Below are 27,255 nucleotides of genomic sequence, written 5' to 3' on the forward strand. Positions count from 1 at the left end.
AACTTAATACTCTAGATGCATGCTGGATAGCGGTCGATGAGTGGAGTAATAGTAGTAGATGCAGAATCGTTTCGACCTACTTCTCACGGACGTGATGCCTATATAAATGATCATGCCTAGATATTCTCATAACTATGCTCAATTATGTCAATTGCTCAACAGTAATTTGTTCACCCACCGTAGAATACTTATGCTCTTGAGAGAAGCCACTAGTGAAACCTATGGCCCCCGGGTCTATTCTCATCATATCAATCTCCATTACTTTAATATTGCTTTGCTTTTTTACTTTGCCTTTACTTTTTACTTTGCATCTTTATACCAAAAATACAAAAAATATTATATCTATCAGATCTCACTCTCGTAAGTGACCGTGAAGGGCTTGACAACCCCTAATCGCATTGGTTGCGAGTAGCTATCGCTTTGTGCAGATACGAGGGACTTGAGCGTGGGCTCCTACTGGATTGATACCTTGGTTCTCAAAAACTGAGGGAAATACTTACGCTACTCTGCTGCATCATCCCTTCCTCTTCGGGGAAAACCAACGCAAGCTCAAGACGTAGCAGTGCCATGTCATGACACCATGCCAAGTTTCATGATTTTTAGGCGTGTTTTGGATTTACAGGAATTAAAAACCAAGGTTATCAATCTTTCCAGCCGAGCCACTATGCCCAGATATGTTTGAATTTCACCCAAGGGCACACATATGATTTTTCAAACAACTTTGGTGCATTGGAGCTTGTGCTTGTAGTTCAAATTTGAATTATGCACATTAAATGCGCAGAAACTTAATTGTATAAAAAAGGCCAAACGAACCCGAAATATTTCCAAAATTTAGCACGATACTTCTATTTGGTCTAATCTGTCTGTGTAAAAAAATTAAGGCAGGAGAAGGTAGTGTACATATGTCGTTTTGCACACGGAGGTGACACGTTCCCTCTCGGAACCACACGCCTTCTTGATGGAAGCTCTGGTTTGTAAGAAGCTTACACCAAAGCTTGTCCCAATTCGGCCAAAAAAATTACCGCAACATGTTTGTGCCATGTCATGACACCATGCCAAGTTTAATGAATTTCAGCCGTGTTTTGGATTTACAGGAATTGAAAAACCAAGTTTCTCAATCATTCCGGCCGAGCCACGACACCCAGATGTTTAAATTTTATTCCCATTTCTTGCATGGGACCTATAAATTCACCCAAAGACACACATGTGATTTTTCAACAAACTTTGGTGCATTGGAGCATGTGCTTGTAGTTCAAATTTGAATTATGCACATTCAATGCCCAAAAACTCAATTAATGCATAAAAATGCCAAACGAACCCGGAATAATTCCAAATTTAAACACGACACTCATGTACTAGTTGCATGTTCACTGTACGTAAATGTTCTAGCAATTCAAACACCATCCTTTCCCTCCATAACACCATTTGTCTTTCGAAACATAATGAAAAAATCAGGTATACCACAAACAGTTTACTAGAAAGAATCGTGCGGGATGCGACATAAAATATCTTGGTGCACCGTCTTGTCTGGCTTACGCAGGAAGCTTCGTCGTCTACAGTCCACCGCCCCCGCTTGAACCACACTTGCATGCCAGTTTCTTGTGGCACCGAGAGAAAATTTTTTGCCACCGCGGAAATATCTATCTCCATGCCCCCTCCCTCCTACCAAAAGCCACATTTCCACTATTCCTCCTTGCTTCCCAAGTTCAAACCTTCACTGCTGCTTACTGGCAGCTCAGCCTCCTCACCGGCGACCCTTCTTCTTGCAGCGTCGCCTCCTCGTCGGCGACCCTTCTTCTTGCAGTGTCGCCTCCTCGCCGGTGACCATTCTTCTTGATGCGTGGCCTCCTCGCCGCCGACTCTTCTTCTTGCTGCGCGGCCTTGTCGATATGGTTAGGTAATCCACACCCCACCCACACAATCCTCCCCCTTTCCCATCCCACATGCCCCGACCGACGGAGCGACACCTTCCACCGAAATCACTGCCCCCTCCTCCAATTAAGCGCCGCCCATAGCCATTTTACACGTAGTATAACGTGGAGCTCAGTAGCATGCAGCCACACGCACGAATGAGGTCGCGATGGCTGCCATGCATCTTGAACGCCAGATCTTGGAGGAGCACCTCGTCTTCGAGGCCACCGTCGACACCGCCACACGGTTGTCTACTTTAAAATACAGTTTGTGATGTTTTCTCGAGGCCACCGCCAGTGCCTTCTAGTGATTTGTCCTCTGTAATGTTAATATGCAATCTGATGTTTGCTACCTCTTGAGCATGCGTTGGTTTTCCCTTGAAGAGGAAAGGGTGATGCAGCAAAGTAGCGTAAGTATTTCCCTCAGTTTTTGAGAACCAAGGTATCAATCCAGTAGGAGACTACACGCAAGTCGCCTAGTACCTGCACAAACAATCAAGAACCTTGCAACCAACGCGATAAAGGGGTTGTCAATCCCTTCACGGCCACCTGCAAAAGTGAGATCCGATAAAGATAATAGGATAAATATTTTTGGTATTTTTTTTGTATAGATTGGAAAATAAAGATTGCAAAATAAATAGTAAAATAGAATTATAGATCGGAAACTTATATGATGTAAAGTAGTCCCGGGGGCCATAGGTTTCACTAGTGGCTTCTCTCATGATAGCATATATTATGGTGGGTGAACAAATTACTACCGAGCAATTGATATAAAAGTGCATAGTTATGATGATATCTAAGGCAATGATCATGAATATAGGCATCGCGTCCGTGTCAAGTAGACCGAAACGATTCTGCATCTACTACTATTACTCCACACATCGACCGCTATTCAGCATGCATCTAGAGTATTAAGTTCATAAGAACGGAGTAACGCATTAGGCAAGATGACATGATGTAGAGGGATAAACTCAAGCAATATGATATAAACCCCATCTTTTTATCCTCGATGGCAACAATACAATATGTGCCTTGCTGCCCCTGCCGTCACTGGGAAAGGACACCGCAAGATTGAACCCAAAGCTAAGCACTTCTCCCATTGCAAGAAAGATCAATCTAGTAGGCCAAACTAAACCGATAATTCCAAGAGACTTGCAAAGATATCAAATCATGCATATAAGAATTCAGAGAAGAACCAAATAATACTCATAAATAATCAAATTCATTAACCCACAATTCATCGAATCTCGGCAAACACACCGCAAAAGAGTATTACATCGAATAGATCTCCAAGAACATCAAGGAGAACTTTGTATTGAGAACCAAAGAGAGAGAAGAAGCCATCTATCTAATAACTATGGACCCAAAGGTCTGTGGTAAACTACTCACACATCATCAGACAGGCTATGGTGTTGATGTAGAAGCCCTCCATGATCGAATCCCCCCGGTAGATCGCCGGAAAAGGCCCCAAGATGGGATCTCACGGGTACAGAAGGTTGCGGCGGTGGAAAAGTGCTTTCTTGGCTCTCCTGGATGTTTTTAGGGTACATGGGTATATATAGGCGAAAGAAGTACGTCGGTGGAGCTTCATGGGGCCCACGAGGGTGGGGGCGCGCCTACCCCCCTAGGCGCACCCCTGCCTCATGGAAGCTTCGCGGACTTCCATACTTGTACTCCAAGTCTCCTGGGTTGCGTTTGTTCCAAGAAAGATCCTCGCGAAGGTTTCATTCCGTTTGGATTCCATTTGATATTCCTTTTCTGCGAAACACTGAATTAGGCAAAAAATAGCAATTTGCACTGGGCCTTTGGTTAATAGGTTAGTCCCAAACATAATATAAAAGTGAATATTAAAGCCCATTAAACATCCAAAACAGATAATATAATATCATGGAACAATCAAAAAATATAGATACGTTGGAGACGTATCAAGCATCCCCAAGCTTAATTCCTGCTCGTCCTTGAGTAGGTAAATGATAAAAACAGAATTTTTGACGTGGAATGCTACCTAATATAATTTTCAATTTAATTTTCTTTATTGTGGCATGAATATTTAGATCCAAAAGATTCAAGACAAAAGTTTAATATTGACATAAAAACAATAATACTTCAAGCATACTAACCAAGCAATTATGTCTTCTGAAAATAACATAGCCAAAGAAAGCTCATCCCTACAAAATCATATAGTTTGGCCATGCTTCATTTTCGTCACACAAAATGCCCCCATCATGCACAACCCCGATGACAAGCCAAGCAATTGTTTTATACTTTAGTATTCTCAAACTTTTTCAACTTTCACAGAATACATGAACGCGAGCCATGGACATAGCACTATGGGTGGAATAGAATATGATGATGGAGGTTGTGTGGAGAAGACAAAAAGGGAGCAAGTCTCACATTGATGCGGCTAATCAATGAGCTATGGAGATGCCCATCAATTGATGTCAATGCGAGGAGTAGGGATTTCCATGCAACATATGCAATAGAGTTATAAATGTACGAAAGCTCAACAAAAGAAACTAAGTGGGTGTGCATCCAACTTGCTTGCTCACGAAGACCTAGCCCATTTTGAGGAAGCCCATTGTTGGAATATACAAGCCAAGTTCTATAATGAAAATTCCCACTAGTATATGAAAGTGACAAAATAAAAGACTCTCTATCATTAAGATCATGGTGCTACTTTGAAGCACAAGTGTGGAAAAAGGATAGTAACATTGCCCCTTCTCTCTTTTTCTCTCATTTTTTCCTTTTTTTTGTGCCTTCTCTTTTTTATTTGGCCTTTCTCTCTATTTATTTCCTCATGGTACAGTGCTTCAATAATGATGATCATCACACTTCTATTAATTTACAACTCAAAAATTACAACTCGATACTAGAACAAAATATGACTATATGAATGCCTCTGGCAGTGTATCGGGATGTGCAATGATTCAAGAGTGACATGTATAAAAATTATGAGCGGCGGCTTTGCCAAACATACGATGTAAACTACATGATCATGTAAGGCAATATGACAATGATGGAGCGTGTCTTAAAAAACGAAACGGTTGAAAGTTGCATGGCGATATATCTCGTAATGGCTATGGAAAGGCCATAATAGGTATGTATGGTGGCTGTTTTGAGGAAGATATAAGGAGGTTTATGTGTGAAAGAGCGTATCACATCACGGGGTTTGGATGCACCGGCGAAGTTTGCACCAAATCTCGAGGTGAGAAAAGGCAATGCACGGTACCGAAGAGGCTAGCAATGATGGAAGGGTGAGAGTGCGTATAATCCATGCACTCAACATTAGTCATAAAGAACTCACATACTTATTGCAAAAATCTACAAGTCATCAAAACCAAGCACTACGCGCATGCTCCTAGGGGGATAGATTGGTAGGAAAAGACCATCGCTCGTCCCCACTCACAAGGAAGGCAATCAAAGAACACCTCATGCTTCAAATTTGTCACACAACGGTTATCATACGTGCATGCTACGGGACTTGCAAACTTCAACACAAGTATTTATCAATTTCACAATTACTTAACTAGCATGACTCTAATATCACCATCTTCATATCTCAAAACATTCATCAAGTACCAAACTTCTCATAGTATTCAATGCACTCTATATGGAAGTTTTTATTATACCCATCTTGGATGCCTATCATATTAGGACTAATTTTATAGCCAAATAAAATTACCAAGCTATTCTAAAAGACTCTCAAAATAATATAAGTGAAGCATGAGAGATCAATAATTTCTATAAAATAAAACCACCACCGTGCTCTAAAAAGATATAAGTGAAGCACTAGAGCAAAATTTTCTAGCTCAAAAGATATAAGAGAAGCACATAGAGTATTCTAATAAACTCTGATTCATGTGTGTCTCTCCCAAAAGGTGTGTAAAGCAAAGATGATTGTCGTAAAATAAAGAGCAAAGACTCAAACCATACAAGACGCTCCAAGCAAAACACATATCATGTGGTGAATAAAAATATAGCCTCAAGTAAAGTTACCGATAGACGAAGACGAAAGAGGGGATGCCTTCCGGGGCATCCCCAAGCTTAGGCTTTTGGTTGTCCTTAAATTTTACCTTGGGGTGCCTTGGGCATCCCCAAGCTTAGGCTCTTGCCACTCCTTATTCCAAAATCCATTAAATCTTTACCAAAAACTTCAAAACTTCACAACACAAAACTTAAACAGAAAATCTCATGAGCTCCGTTAGTATAAGAAAATAAATCACCACTTTAAGGTACTGTAATGAACTCATTATTTACTTATATTGGTGTTAAACCTATTGTATTCAAACTTTTCTATGGTTCATACCCCCCGATACTAGCCACAGATTTATCAAAATAAGCAAACAACACACGAAAAACATAATTTGTCAAAAACAGAATAGTCTGTAGCAATCTGGAGGTTTCAAATACTTCTGTAACTCGAAAAATTCTGAAAAATTAGGATGACCTAAATAATTTGTATATTGATCAACTGCAGTTGGAATTGGTATTTTATCACTATCTGGTAACAAACGAAAATTATTCTCGTGAGCGCATACTTTCTGTTTTTTTCACCAAGATCAAACAACAATCACCCAAGAAGATCCTAAAGGCTTTACTTGGCACAAACACTAATTAAAACATAAAAAACATAATCATAACATAGGATAGATGAATTATTTATTACTAAACAAGAACAAAAATAAAATTGGGTTGCCTCTCAACAAGCGCTATCGTTTAACGCCCCTAGCTAGGCATAAAACCAAGACTAGAGCTAAGTATTGTCATCTTTGGTATGCAATCCATAAGTGGCTCTCATAATAGATTCATAAGGTAATTTAATTTTCCTTCTAGGAAAGTGTTTCATGCCTTTCCTCAACGGAAATTGGAACCTAATATTTCCTTCTTTCATGTCAATAATTGCACCAATCGTTCTAAGGAAAGGTCTACCAAGAATAATAGAACATGTAGAATTGTAATATATATCAAGAACAATAAAATCTACGGGCACATAATTCCTATTTGCAACAATAAGAACATCATTAATTATTCTCATAGGTTTCTTAATGGTAGAATCTGCAAGGTGCAAATTTAAAGAATAATCATCAAATTCACGAAAACCTAACACATCACACAATGTTTTTGGAATCATGAAAACACTAGCACCCAAATCACATAAAGGATAGCTTTCATGATCTTTGATCTTAATTTTAATGGTAGGTTCCCACTCATCATAAAGTTTTCTAGGAACAGAAACTTCTAGTTCAAGCTTTTCTTCATAAGATTACATTAAAGCATCAACGATATGTTTAGTAAAAGCCTTATTTTGATCATAAGTATGAGGAGAATTTAACACGGATTGCAACAAGGAAATACAATCTATCAAAGAGAAATTATCATAATTAAATTTCTTGAAATCCAAAATAGTGAGTTCATTGCTATATAAAGTTTTGACCTCTTCAATCCCACTTTTATTAATTTTAGCATCAAGATCTAAAAACTCCGAATAATTGAGACGTCTTTTAACTAAAGTTTACTCATCTCGAGTCCCATCTTTATCAAGATTCATAATGGAAAATAAAGATTTAATAGGAGACACATCAATCACTTTTATATCTACATCTTTATTATCATGTAGATCCTCCCGTTTAGCGGCAATCTTATTAACTAAGTTGGCTTGCTTATCCGAAATTTGACCCACTAAAATTTCAAGATGAGCAAACTGAGATTTCAAATCATAAAATTCTTTAGACATATCATCGAGTTTTTTATTCATGTACTCCATAAAACATTTTTGTTCTTTAAGCTCGTTTCTGAAGAAATTATTATGCTCAAATTGCAAAGACATAAAGCTTCTAATGTTGTTTTCAATTTTTTCCAACCTTCTAAGGTGAGGATCAACGCTTTTTGGCAAGGCCATCAGGAAAATAGGCACACAAGAGGCAAGCGAAAAGAGACGAATGGAAAAGGAAAAATAAAACGACAAAGGTGAAGTAGGGGTGAGAAAAACGAGAGGCAAATGGCAAATAATGTAATGCGAGGGAGAAGAGTTTGTCATGGGTACTTGATATGTCTTGACTTGAACGTATATATCCTAGCAACGGCGCCAGAAATCCTTCTTTCTACCTCTTGAGCATGCGTTGGTTTTCCTTGAAGAGGAAAGGGTGATGCAGCAAAGTAGCATAAGTATTTCCCTCAGTTTTTGAGAATCAAGGTATCAATCCAGTGGGAGACTACACGCAAGTCGCCTAGTACCTGCACAAACAATCAAGAGCTTGCAACCAACACGATAAAGGGGTTGTAAATCCCTTCACGGCCACTTGCAAAAGTGAGATCTGATAAAGATAATAAAATAAATATTTTTAGTATTTTTGTTGTATAGATTGGAAAATAAAGATTGCAAAATAAATAGTAAACTAGAATTATAGATCGAAAACTTATATGATGTAAAGTAGACCCGGGGGTCATAGGTTTCACTAGTGGCTTCTCTCATGATAGCATATATTAAGATGGGTGAACAAATTACTGATGTCTACTACACAACCTTCTTCTTGTAGACGTTGTTGGGCCTCCAAGTGTAGAGGTTTGTAGGACAGTAGCAAATTTCCCTCATGTGACGTCTCTGATTCAATCGTACATTAATCATACACGCAAACGTGTACGATCAAGATCAGGGACTCACGGGAAGATATCACAACACAATTCTACGAATAAAATAAGTCATACAAGCATCATATTACAAGCTAGGTGCCTCGAGGGCTCGAATACAAGAGCTCGATCATAGACGAGTCAGTGGAAGCAACAATATCTGAGTACAGACATAAGTTAAACAAGTTTGCCTTAAGAAGGCTAGCACAAACTGGGATACAGATCGAAAGAGGCGCATGCCTCATGCTTGGGATCCTCCTAAACTACTCCTGGTCGTCGTCAACGGGCCGCACGTAGTAGTAGGCACCTCCAATGTAGTAGGAGTCGTTGTCAATGATGGCGTCTGGTTCCTGGGCTCCAACGTCTGGTCGCAGCAATCGGGTATAGAAAGGGGGAAAAGAGGGAGCAAAGCAATCGTGAGTACTCATCCAAAGTACTCGCAAGCAAGGAACTACACTACATATGTATGCATTGGTATCAAATGGAGTAAGGGTATCATATGTGGACTGAACTGCAGAATGCCGGAATAAGAGGGGGATAGCTAGTCCTGTCAAAGACTACGCTTTTGGTAACCTCCATCTTGCAGCAGAAGAAGAGAGTAGATGATAAGTTCACCCGGTATCATCGCATAGCATAATCCTAACCGATGATCCTCCTTTCGTCGCCCTGTGAGAGAGCGATCACCGGTTGTATCTGGCACTTGGAAGGGTGTGTTTTATTAAGTATTCAGTTCTAGTTGTCATAAGGTCAAGGTACAACTCCGAGTCGTCCTTTTACCGAGGGACACGGCTATTCAAATAGATCAACTTCCCTGCAGGTGTGCACCACATTTCCCAACACGCTCGATCCCCTTTGTCCGGACACACTTTCCTGGGTCATGCCCGGCCTCGAAAGATCAACACGTCGCAGCCCTACCTAGGCACAAAAGAGAGGTCAGCACGCCGGTCTAAATCCTGTGGCGCAGGGGTCTGGGCCCATCACCCTTTGCACAACTGCACGTTGCGAACGCGGCCGGAAGCAGAACTAGCCCCCTTAATACAAGAGCAGGCTTACGGTCCAACCCGACGCGCGCCGCTCAGTCGCTGACGTCACGAAGGCTTCGGCTGATACCACGACGTCGAGTGCCCATAACTGTCCCCGCGTAGATGGTTAGTGCGTATAGGCCAGTGGCCAGACTCAGATCAAATACCAAGATCTCGTTAAACATGTTATCTTGAAATAACCGCGAACGCCGACTAGGGCCAGACCCACCTCTCTCCTAGGTGGTCTCAACCTGCCCTGTCGCTTCGCCACAAAGATCCACACAGAGGGCCGTCGGGAAAGTATGTCCTTCCAGCCCCCAATTCGTGAATCAACCGCGGGTACTCCTCGAGCCAGCCCGTCGGGTTAGTGCGTATATACCCGTGATCACATCCCGAGTGATCACGGCCCGATAGTATAGCATGGCAGACGAACAAGAATGTAGGGCCACTGATGATAAACTAGCATCCTATACTAAGCATTAGGATTGCAGGTAAGGTATCAACAGTTGTAGCAACAATGACAGGCTATGCATCAGAATAGGATTAACGGAAAGCAGTAACGTGCTACACTACTCTAATGCAAGCAGTATAGAGGAGAGTAGGCGATATCTGGTGATCAAGGGGGGCTTGCCTGGTTGCTCTGGCAAGAGAGAGGGGTCGTCAACACCGTAGTCGTACTGGGTAGCAGCAGCGTCGGTCTCAGTGTCTAGCAAGAGAAGAGGGGGAAGAAACAATAAATATAATGCAAACAAATGCATGACATGACAAAGCGTGAAGTTAGGTGTGCCCTAACGCGGTATGAGGTGGTACCGGTGAAGGGGGGAAACATCCGGAAAAATATCCCTGGTGTTTCGTGTTTTCGGACAGATGAACCGGAGGGGAAAAGTCGCGTGTTCGCTATGCTAGGGATGCGTGGCGGACGAACAGGCTGCGCACCCGGATTTGTCTCGTCGTTCTGAGCAACTTTCATGTACAAAGTTTTTTCATCCGAACTACGGATTATTTTATACAATTTTTTTCAAGTTTTATTGTTTTTCAGGAATACTTTTAATTCGAAGTTAATTGGGCAAACTGTTTTGAGCACCCATAAGTGTACCCGGTGGCAGTAGCCTCAAAGGATGACGAGCGGGGCCAAGGTCAAATGTCAATAGCCCAGTCAGAGTTGACTGGTCAAAATGAACAGTGCCTGCAGGACCCGGATGTCATAGACTGCAGCTAATTAATTTTGTTATTTATTTTAAGCTCCAGGAGACCCACATGTCATCTGTGCATAGACTAGTGTAACCACTAATTATCATCTACTGGTCTAAACAGGGGCTATGCCCATCGGCCATGGCCCAAGCCGGCCACTAGTGTGCTTGGGCATGCACGCATGGTGTGCTTGGGCATGCAAGCCGGCCACTAGTGCACGACAGCCAGCAGTTACAACAGCAGTAGAGCAGCGATACTAGCGGCCGTATGCATCAGCAGCAGAGTTGGCACCAAGCAGGAGTAGCAGAAAAGCAGCAGCACCGGCGAGGCAAGCAGAGCAGTGGGGACTAAGCAGCAGTAGCAGCATGTATAACAGCAGCCCAGTAGGCAACCAGCAGGCGAGCAAGGCGCGGCTCGGGCACAACAGCCTTGCCGGGCGCGCAGCCAGCAGGGAGGCGAGCAGGGTGCGGGCGCAGCGGGAAGCAGAGCAACGCAGGCGCACGCACGGGGCACTGCCAAGGCACGGACGGCGCATGGGTTAGCTGGCAGTGGGGCGCGCCGATGCAGGCTGGAGGCACAGGGTACGACCACGGTGCGGTGAGCGCATGCTCACCACGAGCACGAGCGCGGCAGCAGTGGAGCCAAACGTCGAAGGATCTACTGGGGTGAAGGGAGGGAACGGAAGGCGGAGCTCACCAGGAGGTGATTGGCGAGCGCGAGACGACCGGGGAAGCTCCGGAGGCGACGAATCGAGGCGAGGTTGTTTGGCGGCCGACGGGGAAGATGAAGACCGATCCGTCGGTGTGTTGCATCTCCAGACGAACCCATGTTCGTGGTCGAAGAAAACGAAGGAGCAGCATCCTTCGGACCTCCTCTCGAGGCTCGGGGACGCTACGACGCTCGAGGTTGATGATGACGCGGCCACGGTTCCGCTCTAGCGAGCTCGAGATCGTGTGTGAGATGCGAGGGAGGGGAAAACTGAGGGCCTAGGGTTTCGGCGAGAGGGAGAGCGTCGAGGGCTTGCTCTTATCCATCCCCTCGACCGTGGGATGGCCGACAGCGCGGCATCCACACGCTAGACGGACCAGCAGCGTCCACGGCACGAGAGGTTGGGGATGACCAACGACTTGGGCTGGGACAGGTCGTGTGCGTGTAGTGCCCATAAGGCATAGTAGGCTGGCTAGCTTTTGATCATAGTGGGCCAAATTGCACAGGGCAACTTCAGTTTTAATCTCTTTTTTTGTTGTTATACACTTAGCTACTGTTTATACTATTTTGCTACCAAACGTGTTTTGTCTAGTATGAAACTTCAGATTTAAATGCTAAGCAATATTATTAGGTTGCAAAAAAAAAGGTTTCAAATATTTTTGAATTGTATAAATATTTGTTCAACCGTAAATGGTTAATTTAATCACAGTTGGTTCCCGTTTTAATTAAACTAGAGGCAGATAGTTATGTGCAATATGTTGATTGACGCTCTATAATTATTTAGTGAATATCTACTACCTTTTGAACATTTTTAAATCTCAGTTTGATGAATTTATAATTTGACTTGTTATTTAAATTTGAAATTTGAACGGGTTTTGAATCATCGCGAGATTATCAATAGTAATCGTGGTGATGTGGCAACATTAGTAGAGGGTCACTGTGGCTTAATTATCCGGGCGTCACACCTCAAGTGGATGACCTAAGGTTTATCAATCCGTAGGAGGCGTAGGATGAAGATGGTCTCTCTCAAGCAACCCTGCAACCAAATAACAAAGAGTCTCTTGTGTCCCCAACACACCCAATACAATGGTAAATTGTATAGGTGCACTAGTTCGGCGAAGAGATGGTGATACAAGTGGTATATGGATAGTAGATAAAGGTTTTTGTAATCTGAAAATATAAAAACAGCAAGGTAACTAATGATAAAAGTGAGCACAAATGGTATTGCAATATGTTGAAACAAGGCCTAGGGTTCATAATTTCACTAGTGCAAGTTCCCTCAACAATAATAACATAATTGGATCATATAACTATCCCTCAACATGCAACAAAGAGTCACTCCAAAGTCACTAGTAGCGGAGAACAAACGAAGAGATTATGGTAGGGTACGAAACCACCTCAAAGTTATTCTTTCCAATCAATCCGTTGGGCTATTCCTATAAGTGTCACAAACAGCCCTAGAGTTCGTAGTAGAATAACACCTTAAGACACAAATCAACCAAAACCCTAATGTCACATAGATACTCCAATGTCACCTCAAGTATCCGTGGGTATGATTATACGATATGCATCACACAATCTCAGATTCATTTATTCAACCAACACATAGAACCTCAAAGAGTGCCCCAAAGTTTCTACCGGAGAGTCAAGACGAAAACATGTGCCAACCCCTATGTATAGGTTCATGGGCAGAACCCGCAAGTTGATCACCAAAACATACATCAAGTGGATCAATAGAATACCCCATTGTCACCACGGGTATCCCACGCAAGACATACATCAAGTGTTCTCAAATCCTTAGACTCAATCCGATAAGATTACTTCAAAGGGAAAACTCAATCCATTACAAGAGAGTAGAGGGGGAGAAACATTATAGGTCCAAATATAATAGCAAAGCTCGTGATACATCAAGATCGTGTCACCTCAAGAACACGAGAGAGACAGAGAGAGAGAGAGAGAGAGAGATCAAACACATAGCTACTAGTACATACCCTCAGCCCCGAGGGAGAACTACTCCCTCCTCCTCATGGAGAGCACCGGGATGATGAAGATAGCCACCGGAGAGGGATTCCCCCTCCGGCAGGGTGTCGGAACGGGTCTAGATTGGTTTTCGGTGGCTACGGAGGCTTCTGGCGGCGGAACTCCTGACCTATTGTGCTCTCCGAAGTTTTTAGGGTATATGGATATATATATATATAGGAGGAAGAAGTATGTCGAGGGAGCCACGAGGGGCCCACGAGGGTGGAGGGCGTGCCTAGGGGGGTGGGCGCGCCCCCTGCCTAGTGGCTTCCTCGTTGCTTCCCTTATGTACACCCTGAGTCTTCTGGATTGCTTCTGTTCCAAAAAAAGTTCCGTGAAGTTTCAGGTCAATTGGACTCCATTTGATTTTCCTTTTCTGCGATACTCTAAAACAAGGAAAAAACAGAAACTGGCACTGGGCTCTGGGTTAATAGGTTAGTCCCAAAAATAATATAAAAGTGTATAATAAAGCCCATAAACATCCAAAGTTGATAATATAATAGCATGGAACAATCAAAAGTTATAGATATGTTGGAGATGTATCAATTACTGCCAAGCAATTGATAGAAAAGCGCATATAGTTATGATGATATCTAAGGCAATGATCATGAATATAGGCATCACGTCTGCGTCAAGTAGACCGAAACAATTCTGCATCTACTACTATTACTCCACACATCGACCGCTATCCAGCATGCATCTAGAGTATTAAGTTCATAAGAACGGAGTAACGCATTAGGAAAGGTGACATGATGTAGAGGGATAAACTCAAGCAATATGATATAAACCCCATCTTTTTATCCTTGATGGCAACAATACAATACGTGCCTTGCTGCCCCTGCTGTCACTGGGAAAGGACACCGCAAGATTGAACCCAAAGCTAAGCACTTCTCCCTTTGCAAGAAAGGTCAATCTAGTAGGCCAAACTAAACTGATAATTCGAAGAGATTTGCAAAGATATCAAATCATGCATATAAGAATTCAGAGAAGAACCAAATAATATTCATAGATAATCAAATTCATAAACCCACAATTCATCGGATCTCAGCAAACACACCGCAAAAGAGTATTACGTCGAATAGATCTCCAAGAACATCGAGGAGAACTTTGTATTGAGAACCAAAGAGAGAGAAGAAGCCATCTAGCTAATAACTATGGACCCCAAGGTCTGTGGTAAACTACTGGCACATCATCGGAGACGCTATGGTGTTGATGTAGAAGCCCTCCGTGATTGAATCCCCCTCTGACAGATCGCCGGAAAAGGCCCCAAGATGGGATATCATGGGTACAGAAGGTTGCGGCGGTGGAAAAGTGCTTTCGTGGTTCTCCTGGATGTTTTTAGGTACATGAGTATATATAGGCGAAAGAAGTACGTGTTGGAAATATGCCCTAGAGGCAATAATAAATTAGTTATTGTTATTATATTTCATTGTTAATGATAATAGTTTATTCATGCTAGAATTGTATTGATAGGAAACTCAGATACATGTGTGGATACATAGACAACACCATGTCCCTAGTAAGCCTCTAGTTGACTAGCTCGTTGATCAATAGATGGTTACGGTTTCCTGACCGTGGACATTGGATGTCGTTGATAATGGGATCACATCATTAGGAGAATGATGTGATGGACAAGACCCAATCCTAAGCCTAGCACAAGATCGTGTAGTTCGTATGCTAAAGCTTTTCTAAAGTCAAGTATCATTTCCTTAGACCATGAGATTGTGCAACTCCCGAATACCGTAGGAGTGCTTTGGGTGTGCCAAACGTCACAACGTAACTGGGTGGCTATAAAGGTACACTACATGTATCTCCGAAAGTGTCTGTTGGGTTGGCACGAATCGAGACTGGGATTTGTCACTCCATGTAATCGGAGAGGTATCTCTGGGCCCACTCGGTAGGACATCATCATAATGTGCACAATGTGACAAAGGAGTTGATCACGAGATGATGTGTTACGGAACGAGTAAAGAGACTTGCCGGTAACGAGATTGAACAAGGTATCGGGATACCGATGATCGAATCTCGGGCAAGTATCGTACCGCTAGACAAAGGGAATTGTATACGGGATTGATTAAGTCCTTGACATCATGGTTCATCCAATGAGATCATCGTGGAGCATGTGGGAGCCAACATGGGTATCTAGATCCCGCTGTTGGTTATTGACCGGAGAGTTGTCTCGGCCATGTCTGCATGACTCACGAACCCGTAGGGTCTACACACTTAAGGTTTGATGACGCTAGGGTTATAGGGAAAGTATGTACGCGGTTACCGAATGTTGTTCGGAGTCCCGGATGAGATCCCGGACGTCACGAGGAGTTCCGGAATGGTCCGGAGGTAAAGATTGATAAATAGGAAGTATGGTTTTGGCCACCGGAAGTGTTCCGGGCATCACCGGTAGTGTACCGGGACCACCGGAGGGGTCCGGGGGTCCACCAGGTGGGGCCACCAGCCCCGGAGGCCTACATGGGCCAATAGTGGGAAGGGACCAGCCCCTAGGTGGGCTGGGGCACCTCCCACCAAGGCCCAAGGCGCCTCCAAGAGGGGAAGGGAGCAAACCCTAGGGCAGATGGGCCCTAAGGCCCACCCTAGGTGCGCCTCCCCCTCTCCCCCTTGTGGCCGCCACCTTAGATGAGATCTAGGGCTGCCGCACCACTTGGGGTGGGAACCCTAGGTGGGGGCGCAGCCCTTCCCCTCCCCCTATATATACTTGAGGTTTTGGGCAGCCATAAATGCGATTCAATCTCCCTGTTGGCGCAGCCCTACCCCTCTCCCTCCTCGTCTCTCGTAGTGCTTGGCGAAGCCCTGCTGGAGTCCCGCGCTCCTCCACCACCACCATGCCGTCGTGCTGCTGCTGGATGGAGTCTTCCCCAACCTCTCCTTCTCCCCTTGCTGGATCAAGGCATAGGAGACGTCACCGGGCTGTACGTGTGTTGAAGGCGGAGGTGCCTTCCGTTCGGCACTAGGATCATCGGTGATTTGGATCACGACGAGTACGACTCCATCAACCCCGTTCACTTGAACGCTTCCGCTTAGCGATCTACAAGGGTATGTAGATGCACTCTCCTTCCCCTCGTTGCTAGATTACTCCATAGATTGATCTTGGTGATGCGTAGATAATTTTGAATTTCTGCTACGTTCCCAAAAGTGGCATCATGAGCTAGGTCTATGCGTAGTTTCTATGCATGAGTAGAACACAAAGCAGTTGTGGGCGTTGATTTTGTCAATTTACTTGCCGTTACTAGTCTTATCTTGATTCGGCGGCATCGTGGGATGAAGCGGCCCGGACCGACCTTACACGTACTCTTACGTGAGACTGGTTCCACCGACTGACATGCACTAGTTGCATAAGGTGGCTAGCGGGTGTCTGTCTCTCCCACTTTAGTCGGATCGGATTCGATGAAAAGGGTCCTTATGAAGGGTAAATAGAAATTGGCATATCACGTTGTGGTTTTTGCGTAGGTAAGAAACGTTCTTGCTAGAAACCTATAGCAGCCACGGAAAAACTTGCAACAACAATTAGAGGACGTCTAACTTGTTTTTGCAGCTTATGCCTTGTGATGTGATATGGCCAAAAGGATGTGATGAATGATATATGTGATGTATGAGATTGATCGTGTTCTTGTAATAGGAATCACGACTTGCATGTCGATGAGTATGCAACCGGCAGGAGCCATAAGAGTTGTCTTTATTTATTTATGACCTGCGTGTCAACATAAATGTCATGTAATTACTTTACTTTATTGCTAAAGTGTTAGCCATAGTAGTAGAAGTAATAGATGACGAGACAACTTCAAGAAGACACGATGATGGAGATCATGATGAAGGAGATCATGGTGTCATGCCGGTGACAACGATGATCATGGAGCCCCGAAGATGGAGATCAAAAGGAGCAAAATGATATTGGCCATATCATGTCACTATTTGATTGCATGTGATGTTTATCATGTTTTACATCTTATTTGCTTAGAACGACGGTAGCTTAAATAAGATGATCCCTCACTAAAATTTCAAGAAAAGTGTTCCCCCTAACTGTGCACCGTTGCGAAGGTTCGTTGTTTCGAAGCACCACGTGATGATCGGGTGTGATAGATTCTAACGTTCGAATACAATGGGTGTAAGCCAGATTTACACAGCAAAAACACTTAGGTTGACTTGACAAGCCTAGCATGTACAGACATGGCCTCGGAACACAGAAGACCGAAAGGTCGAGCATGAGTCGTATAGAAGATACGATCAACTTGACTCGGATCATGTTTCACTTAGATGACTAGAGGGATGTCTATCTGAGTGGGACTTCATTAAATGAACTCAATTATCATGAACATAGTCTAAATTGTCTTTGCAAATATGTTGTAGATAAATAGCTCACGTTGTAGCTCCCTGTTTCAATACGTTCCTAGAGAAAGATTAAGTTGAAAGATATTGTAAGCAATGATGCGGACTGGGTCCGTAGTCCGAGGAGTGTCCTCACTGCTACACAGAAGGCTTACGTCTTTGATGCACCGCTCGATGTGCAAACCCCTACAACGTCGTCTGTGGATGTTGTGAACACCTGACAGACACATCCTGATGACTACTTGATAGTTTAGTGCACCATACTTTACGGCTTAGAATCGGGATTCCAATGACGTTTTGAACGCCATAGAACATATGAGATGTTCCAAGAGCTGAAATTGGGATTTCAGGCTCATGCCCGTGTTGACAGGTGTGAGACCTCTGACAAGTTCTTTTGCCAACAAGATGGAGGAGAATAGCTCAGCTAGTGAGCATGTGCTCAGAATGTCTGGGTGCTACAATCACTTAAATCAAGTGGGAATTAAACTTCCAGATAAGATAGTGATTGATAGAGTTCTCTAGCCACTATCACTAAGCTACTAGATCTTCGTGATGAACTATGACATGCAAGGGATGGAGTTGATCCCGGAGCTGTTCGCGGTGCTTAAGACCGCAAAAGGTAGAAATCAAGAAGGAGCATCGAGTGTTGATGGTTTAACAAGACCACTGGTTTCAAGAAGGGCAAGGGCTAGAAGGGAAACTTCATGGATGGCAAACCAGTTGCCGCTCCAGTGAAGGAACCCAAGGTTGAACCCAAACCCGAGACTAAGTGCTTCTATTGTAAGGGGAACGATCACTGGTAGCGGAATTACCCCAAATGCGTGGTAGATAAGAAGGCTGGCAACTTCAACAAAGTATATACGTGTTATTAATGTGTACCTCGCTAGTACTCCTGGTAGCACCTGGGTATTGGATACCAGTTCAGTTACTATTATTGGTGACTTGAAGCAAAATCTACGGACTAAACGGAGACTGGCTAAGGGCGAGGTGACGATGTGTGTTGGAAGTATTTCCAAAGTTGATGAGATCACCATCGCACGCTCCATCTACCTTCGGGATTAGTATTGAACCTAGATAAATGTTATCAGGTGTCTACGTTGAGCATGAATATGATTAGATCATGTTCATTGCAATACGGTCATTCATTTAAGTTAGAGAATAATGGTTATTCTGTTTACATGAATGATACCTCTCATGGTCATGCACCCTATGTGAATGGTTCATTGAATCTCGGTCGTGGTGATACACATGTTCACGCCAAAAGATGTAGAGTTAATAATGATAGTACCACTTTCTTGTGGCACTGCCGCTTAGGTCATATTGGCATAAGATGCATGAAGAAACTCCATGTCGATGGATGTTTGGACTCACTTGATTTTGAATCGCTTGACACATGCGAGCCATGCCTCATGGGCAGGATGACTAAGACCCCGTTTTCAGGTACAATGAAACGGGCAAGTGACTTGTTGGAAATCATACATGCTGATGCGTGTGATCCAATGAGGATTGAAGCGTGCGGTGGATATCACTATTTTCTCATCTTCACTGACGATTTGAGTAGATATAGGTATATTTACTTAATGAAGCACAAGTCTGAAACGTTTGAAAAGTTCAAGCGATTTCAGAGTGAAGTTAAGAATCATCATAACAATAAGATCATGTTCCTACGATCTGATCAAAAGGGGATTTTCTGAGTTATGAGTTTGGCAAATCACTTAAGACATTGTGGAATTGTTTCACAGTTGAAGCCACCTGGAACACCGCAGTTGTAATGGTGTGTCCGAAAGTCGTAATCGAACCCTATGAGATATGGTGCGATCTATGATGTCTCTTACCAATCTACCGTTTTCATTTTGAGGTTATGCGTTAGAGACAACTGCATTCACTTTAGATAGGACACCATCTAAGTCCGTTGAGACGGCGTCGTATGAACATTGGTTTGGCAAGAAACCAAAGTTGTTGTTTCTTAATGTTTGGGGCTGCGATGCTTAAGGCTTCAGCCGGAGAAGCTCGAACCCAAACCGGACAAACACATCTTCATAGGATACCCAAAGGTGACAGTTGGGTATACCTTCTATCTCAGATCCGAGGGCAAATTGTTTTTTGCTAAGAACGGGTCCTTTCACGAGAAGGAGTTTCTCTCGAAAGAATTAAGTGGGAGGAAGATAGAACTTGATGAGGTTGTCGAACCTTTATTTCAACCAGAGAGTGATGCAACACAGAAAGATGTTTTCTGTGGAGCCTACATCTGTTGAATAGGAAGTTAATGATAGTGATCATGAAGCTTCGGATCAAGTTGCTATCGAACCTCGTAGGTCGACAAGGATATGTACTACTCCTAAGTGGTACGGTAATCCTGTCTTAGATATTATGTTGTTAGACGACAATGAACCTACGAGTTATGGAGAAGCGATGGTGGGCCCGTATTCCGAGAAATGGTTAGAAGCCATGAAATCCGAGATAGGATCCATATATCAGAACAAAGTATGGACTTTGGTGGACTTGCCCGATGATCGGCAAGCCATTGAGATAAATGGGTCTTTAAGAAGAAGACGGACATGGACGGTAATGTTACCGTCTATGAAGCTCGACTTGTGGGAAAGAGTCTTTTCACAAGTTCAAGGAGTTGACTACGATGAGAATTTCTCACCCGTAGCGATGCTTAAGTCCGTAGGAATCATGATAGCATTAGCTGTATTTTTCGATTATGAAATCTTACAGATGGATGTCAAAACAAGTTTTCTTACCAGTTTTCGTAAGAAAAGTTGTATGTGATACAATAAAAGGTTTTGTCGATCCTAAGGATGCTAAAAGGTATGCTGGCTCCAGCGATCCTTCTATGGAATAGAGCAAGCATCTTGGAATCGGAATATATGCTTTGATGGAGTGATCAAAGCTTTTAGGTTTATACAATGTTTGCTAGAAACTTGTATTTACAAGAAAGTGAGTGGGAGCACTACAACATTTCTGATAAGTATATGTGGATGACATATTGTTGATTCGAAATGATGTAGAATTTCTGAAAAGCATAAACAGTTGTTTGAAGAGTGATTTTCAAAGGAAGACCTAGATAAAGCTGCTTACATATTGGGCATCAAGATCTATAGAGATAGATCAAAACGCCTGATGATACTTTCAAAGAATGCACACCATGACATGTTTTTGAAGGAGTTCAAAATAGATCAGTCAAAGAAGGGGTTCTTACCTGAGTTGTAAGGTGTGAAGTTGAGTAAGACTCAAAGCTTGACCACGGCAGAAGAAAGAGGAAGGACGAAGGTCGTCCCCTATGCTCTTGTCATAGGCTCTATACGGTATGCCATGCTGAGTACCACACCTGATGTGTGCCTTGCCACATGTCTGGCAAGAGGGTACAAAGGTGATCTAGGACTGGATCACCAGATAGCGGTCAAAATTATCCTTAGAGGAATAAGGAAATGTTTCTCGGTTATGGAGGTGATAAAGAGTTCGACATAAAGAGTTACGTCGATGCAAGCTTAACACCTATCCGGATAGCTCTGAGTAGAGATACCGGATACGTATAATGGAGCAAAAATTTGGAATAGCTCCAAGTGGAACGTGGCAGCAGCATCTATGGCATAAAGTTTTGCGAAATACATAGGGATCTGAATATGGCAAGACCCGTTGACTACAACCTCTCTCACAAGAATAACATGATCAAACCCAGAACTCTTTGAGTGTTTATCACATAGTGATGTGAACTAGATCATTGAGTCTAGTAGACTCTTGGATGTTGGTCACATGGCGATGTGACCTGTGAGTGTTAATCACATGGCGATGTGAACTAGATTATTGACTCTAGTGCAAGTGGGAGACTGTTGGAAATATGCCCTAGAGGCAATAATAAATTAGTTATTGTTATTATATTTCATTGTTCATGATAATCGTTTATTATCCATGCTAGAATTGTATTGATAGGAAACTCAGATACATGTGTGGATACATAGACAACACCATGTCCCTAGTAAGCCTCTAGTTGACTAGCTCGTTGATCAATAGATGGTTACGGTTTCCTGACCATGGACATTGGATGTCGTTGATAATGGGATCACATCATTAGGAGAATGATGTGATGGACAAGACCCAATCCTAAGCCTAGCACAAGATCGTGTAGTTCATATGCTAAAGCTTTTCTAATGTCAAGTATCATTTCCTTAGACCATGAGATTGTGCAACTCCCGGATACCGTAGGAGTGCTTTGGGTGTGCCAAATGTCACAACGTAACTGGGTGGCTATAAAGGTACACTACATGTATCTCTGAAAGTGTCTGTTGGGTTGGCACGAATCGAGACTGGGATTTGTCACTCCGTGTAAACGGAGAGGTATCTCTGGGCCCACTCGGTAGGACATCATCATAATGTGCACAATGTGACCAAGGAGTTGATCACGAGATGATGTGTTACGGAATGAGTAAAGAGACTTGCCGGTAACGAGATTGAACAAGGTATCAGGATACCGACGATCGAATCTCGGGCAAGTATCGTATCGCTAGACAAAGGGAATTGTATACGGGATTGATTAAGTCCTTGACATCGTGGTTCATCCGATGAGATCATCGTGGAGCATGTGGGAGCCAACATGGGTATCCAGATCCCGCTGTTGGTTATTGACCAGAGAGTTGTCTCGGCCATGTCTGCATGACTCACGAACCCGTAGGGTCTACACACTTAAGGTTCGATGACACTAGGGTTATAGGGAAAGTATGTACGCGGTTACCGAATGTTGTTCGGAGTCCCAGATGAGATCCCAGACGTCACGAGGAGTTCCAGAATGGTCTGGAGGTAAAGATTGATATATAGGAAGTATGGTTTTGGCCACCGGAAGTGTTCCGGGCATCACCGATAGTGTACCGGGACCACCGGAGGGGTCCGGGGGTCCACCAGGTGGGGCCACCAGCCCCGGAGGCCTACATGGGCCAATAGTGGGAAGGGACCAGCCCCTAGGTGGGCTGGGGCGCCTCCCACCAAGGCCCAAGGCGCCTCCAAGAGGGGAAGGGGGCAAACCCTAGGGCAGATGGGCCCTAAGGCCCACCCTAGGTGCGCCTCCCCCTCTCCCCCTTGTGGCCGCCACCCTAGATGAGATCTAGGGCTGCCGCACCCCTTGGGGTGGGAACCCTAGGTGGGGGTGCAGCCCCTCCCCTCCCCCTATATAAACTTGAGGTTTTGGGCAGCCATAAACGCGATTCAATCTCCCTGTTGGCGCAGCCCTACCCCTCTCCCTCCTCGTCTCTCATAGTGCTTGGCGAAGCCCTGCTGGAGTCCCGCGCTCCTCCACCACCACCACGCCGTCGTGCTGCTGCTGGATGGAGTCTTCCCCAACCTCTCCTTCTCCCCTTGCTGGATCAGGGCGTAGGAGACGTCACCGGGCTGTACGTGTGTTGAACGCGGAGGTGCCGTCCGTTCGGCACTAGGATCATCGGTGATTTGGATCACGACGAGTACGACTCCATCAACCCCGTTCACTTGAACGCTTCCGCTTAGCGATCTACAAGGGTATGTAGATGCACTCTCCTTCCCCTCGTTGCTAGATTACTCCAAAGATTGATCTTGGTGATGCGTAGAAAATTTTGAATTTCTGCTACGTTCCCCAACAGTACGTCGGTGGAGCTCCGTGGGGCCCACGAGGGTGGGGGCGCGCCCCTGCCTTCTGGAACCTTCGCGGACTTCCGGACTTGTACTCCAAGTCTCCTGGGTTGCATTTGTTCCAAGAAAGATCCTCGCAAAGGTCATTCCATTTGGATTCCATTTGATATTCCTTTTCTGCGAAACACTGAAATAGGAAAAAAAAACAACAATTTGCACTGGGCCTTTGGTTAATAGGTTAGTCCCAAAAATAATATAAAAGTGCATATTAAAGCCCATAAACATCCAAAATAGATAATATAATAGTATGGAACAATCAAAAATTGTAGATACGTTGGAGACGTATCAAGCATCCCCAAGCTTAATTCCTGCTCGTCCTCGAGTATGCTAAAAACATAATTTTTGATGTGGAATGCTACCTAACATAATTTTCAATGTAATTTTCTTTATTGTGGCATGATTGGGTTTTGATGCCTCGTCCGATCGCACACGGCCGCAGCCTGGGTCCCAGGAGAGCCTATCCCCGGCGATTTCTAGGTCGTGTGCGAATCACCCCCTATCGCCCACAGTCACTTGGCAATGGTTCCAAATGTTGTCACGGAAAGGGGTTAAGAACCGTTTGTTTAGCACGTCACTGTACCAGTGCTACTAGGAGTGGAGTCCCAGTAGGACTCCCCCCATGGTGTGCCCCTCTTGGTGGCCGTCCTCTTCCTCCCCTCCTTCATATACGGGGGCACGGGGCACCCCAAAGCACAAAGTTGATCTCTTAGCCGTGTGCGGTGCCCCCCTCCATAGTTTACTCCTCCGGTCATAACATCGTAGTGATTAGGCGAAGCCCTACGCAGATCACATCACCATCACCATCACCACGCCGTCGTGCTGACGAAACTCTCCCTTGACCCTCTGCTGGATCAAGAGTTCGAGGGATGTCATCGAGCTGAATGTGTGCTGAACTCGGAGGTGTCGTATGTTTGGTACTAGATCGGTTGGATCGTGAAGACGTTTGACTACATCAACCGCGTTAACCTAACGCTTCCGCTTTTGGTCTACGAGGGTACATGGACACACCCTACCCTTCTCGTTGCTATGCATCTCCTAGATAGATCTTGTGTGATCGTAGGAATTTTTTTGAAATTGCATGCTACGTTCCCCAACATATAGTGTGCTGAAATTTACTGTCACTTGTTACTATGGAAAACAATCCTTTGAGGGGTTTGTTCAGGGTGTCTTCACCTCGACTGGAACCACAATTAGCTAACCCTCAACCTACTGCACCTACTGAAAATATTGAATATGAAATTCCTTCGGGTATGATAGAACAACTGCTAGCTAATCCTTATGCAGGAGATGGAACCAAACATCCTGATACGCACTTGATATATGTGGAACAAATTTGTGGATTGTTTAAGCTTGCAAGTTTACCCGGAGATGAAGTTAAGAACAAGGTTTTCCCTTTATCTTTGAAGGGAAAAGCATTGGCATGGTATAGGCTATGCGCTGATATTGGATCTTGGAATTCGAATCGATTGAAATTGGAATTTCACCAAAAAAAATATCCTGTGCATCTAGTTCATTGTGATCGTATTTACATATATAATTTTTGGCCTCGTGAAGGGGAAAGTATCGCTCTAGCTTGGGGGAGGCTCAAGTCAATGTTATATTCATCTCCAATCATGTGCTCTCAAGAGAAATTATTATTCAAAATTTTTATGCTCGTCTTTCTCGTGATGATCAGTCCATGCTCGATACTTCTTGTACTGGTTCTTTTATGAAGAAGACTATTGAATTCTAGTAGGATATTTTGGAAAGAATTAAATGCAACTCTGAAGATTGGGAACTCGACGAAGGTAAAGAGTCAGGTATTAAGCTTAAGTATGATTGTGTTAAATCTTTTATGAATACCAATGTTTTTCAAAAGTTTGGCACTAAATATGGACTTGACTCTGAGATAGTAGCCTCCTTTTGTGAATCACTTGCTACTCATGTTGATCTCCCTAAAGAGAAGTGGTTTAAATATCGCCCACCTATTAAAGAAGAAATTAAAGAACCGGAACTAGCTAAACAAGAAATTATACTTTATAATGTTGATCCAGTTGTTCCTACTACTTATATTGAGAAACCACCTTTCCCTGTTAGGATAAAGGAACATGCTAAAGTTTCAACAGTAGTTAAAAAAAGTTATATTAGAACACCCAAACCTGATGAACAAATTAAAGTGGAACCTAGTGTTGCTATGGTTAAAGATCTCTAGGAAGAAAATGTAGATGTGCACGTTATTTACTTCTGTAATGAAGCTACTAGAATTGTCAAACTCGATAGAACAGATAATCATAGACCCATTGTTGGCATGCCTGTTATCTCAATTAAAATAGGGGATCACTATTATCATGGTTTATGTGACATAGGTGCTAGCGTGAGTGCTATTCCCTATACCTTATATCAAGAAATTATGAATGACATAGCACCCGCAGAGATAGAAGACATTGATGTTACTATTAAACTTGCTAATAGAGATACTATATCACCAATTGGTATTGTTAGAGATGTTGAAGTCTTGTGTGGGAAAATAAAATACCCTGCTGATTTTCTTGTTCTTGGTTCCCCACAAGATGACTTTTGTCCCATTATCATTTGTAGACCTTTCTTGAACACTGTTAATGCTAAAATAGATTGTGAAAAACAAACTGTGGGTGCTAGCTTTGGTGACGAATCTCATGAGTTTAATTTTTCCAAGTTTAGTAGAAAGCTTCATGAAAAAGAATTGCCTAGTAAGGATGAAATAATTGGTCTTTCTTCTATTGTTGTGCCTCCTACTGATCCTCTAGAACAATATCTACTAGACCATGAAAATGATTTACATATGCATGAAAGAAATGAAATAGATAAGATTTTCTTTGAACAACGTCCTCTACTTTAACACAATTTGCCTATTGAAACTCTAGGAGGTCCTCCTCCACCTAAAGGTGATCTTGTGTTTGAATTAAAACAAATGCCAGACACTTTGAAATATGCTTATCTTGATGAGAAGAAGATATATCCTATTATTATTAGTTCTAACCTTTCATAACATGAAGAAGAAAGATTGTTGAAAGTTCTGAGGAAGCACTGAGCTACTATTGGATATACTCTTGATGATCTAAAGGGCATTAGTCCCACTCTATGTCAGCACAAGATTAATATGGAACCTGATGCTAAACCCGTTGTTGATCACCAACGCCGGTTAAATCCGAAGATGAAAGAAGTGGTAAGAATGAAAATATTAAAACTTCTGAAAGTAGGTATAATCTATCCTATAGCTGATAGTAGATGGGGTCATTGTGTCCCTAAGAAAGGGGGTATCACTGTTGTTCCTAATGTTAAGAATGAACTTATTCCACAAAGAATTGTTACATGCTATAGAATGGTAATTGATTTTAGAAAATTAAACAAAGCAAATAGAAAAGATCATTACCCTCTGCCTTTTATTGATCAAATGCTAGAGAGATTATCTAAGCACACACATTTTTGCTTCCTTGATGGATACTCTGGTTTTTCACAAATACGTGTTTCTCAACCTGATCAAGAAAAGACCACTTTCACTTGTCCCTTTGGAACATATGCTTATAGATGTATGCCTTTTGGTTTATGTAATGCACCTTCTACCTTTCAAAGATGTATGACGGCTATATTATCTGACTTTTGTGAAAATATTGTTGAGGTTTTCATGGATGAGTTCTCCTTTTATGGAAAGTATTTTGATGATTGTTTAAGCAATCTTGATCGAGTTTTACAGAGATGTGAACAAACAAATCTTCTCTTCAATTGGGAGAAGTGCCACTTTATGGTTAATGAAGGTATTG

This window comes from Triticum urartu, chromosome 3, assembly GCF_003073215.2.
Source record: "Triticum urartu cultivar G1812 chromosome 3, Tu2.1, whole genome shotgun sequence".
NCBI lineage: Eukaryota > Viridiplantae > Streptophyta > Magnoliopsida > Poales > Poaceae > Triticum > Triticum urartu.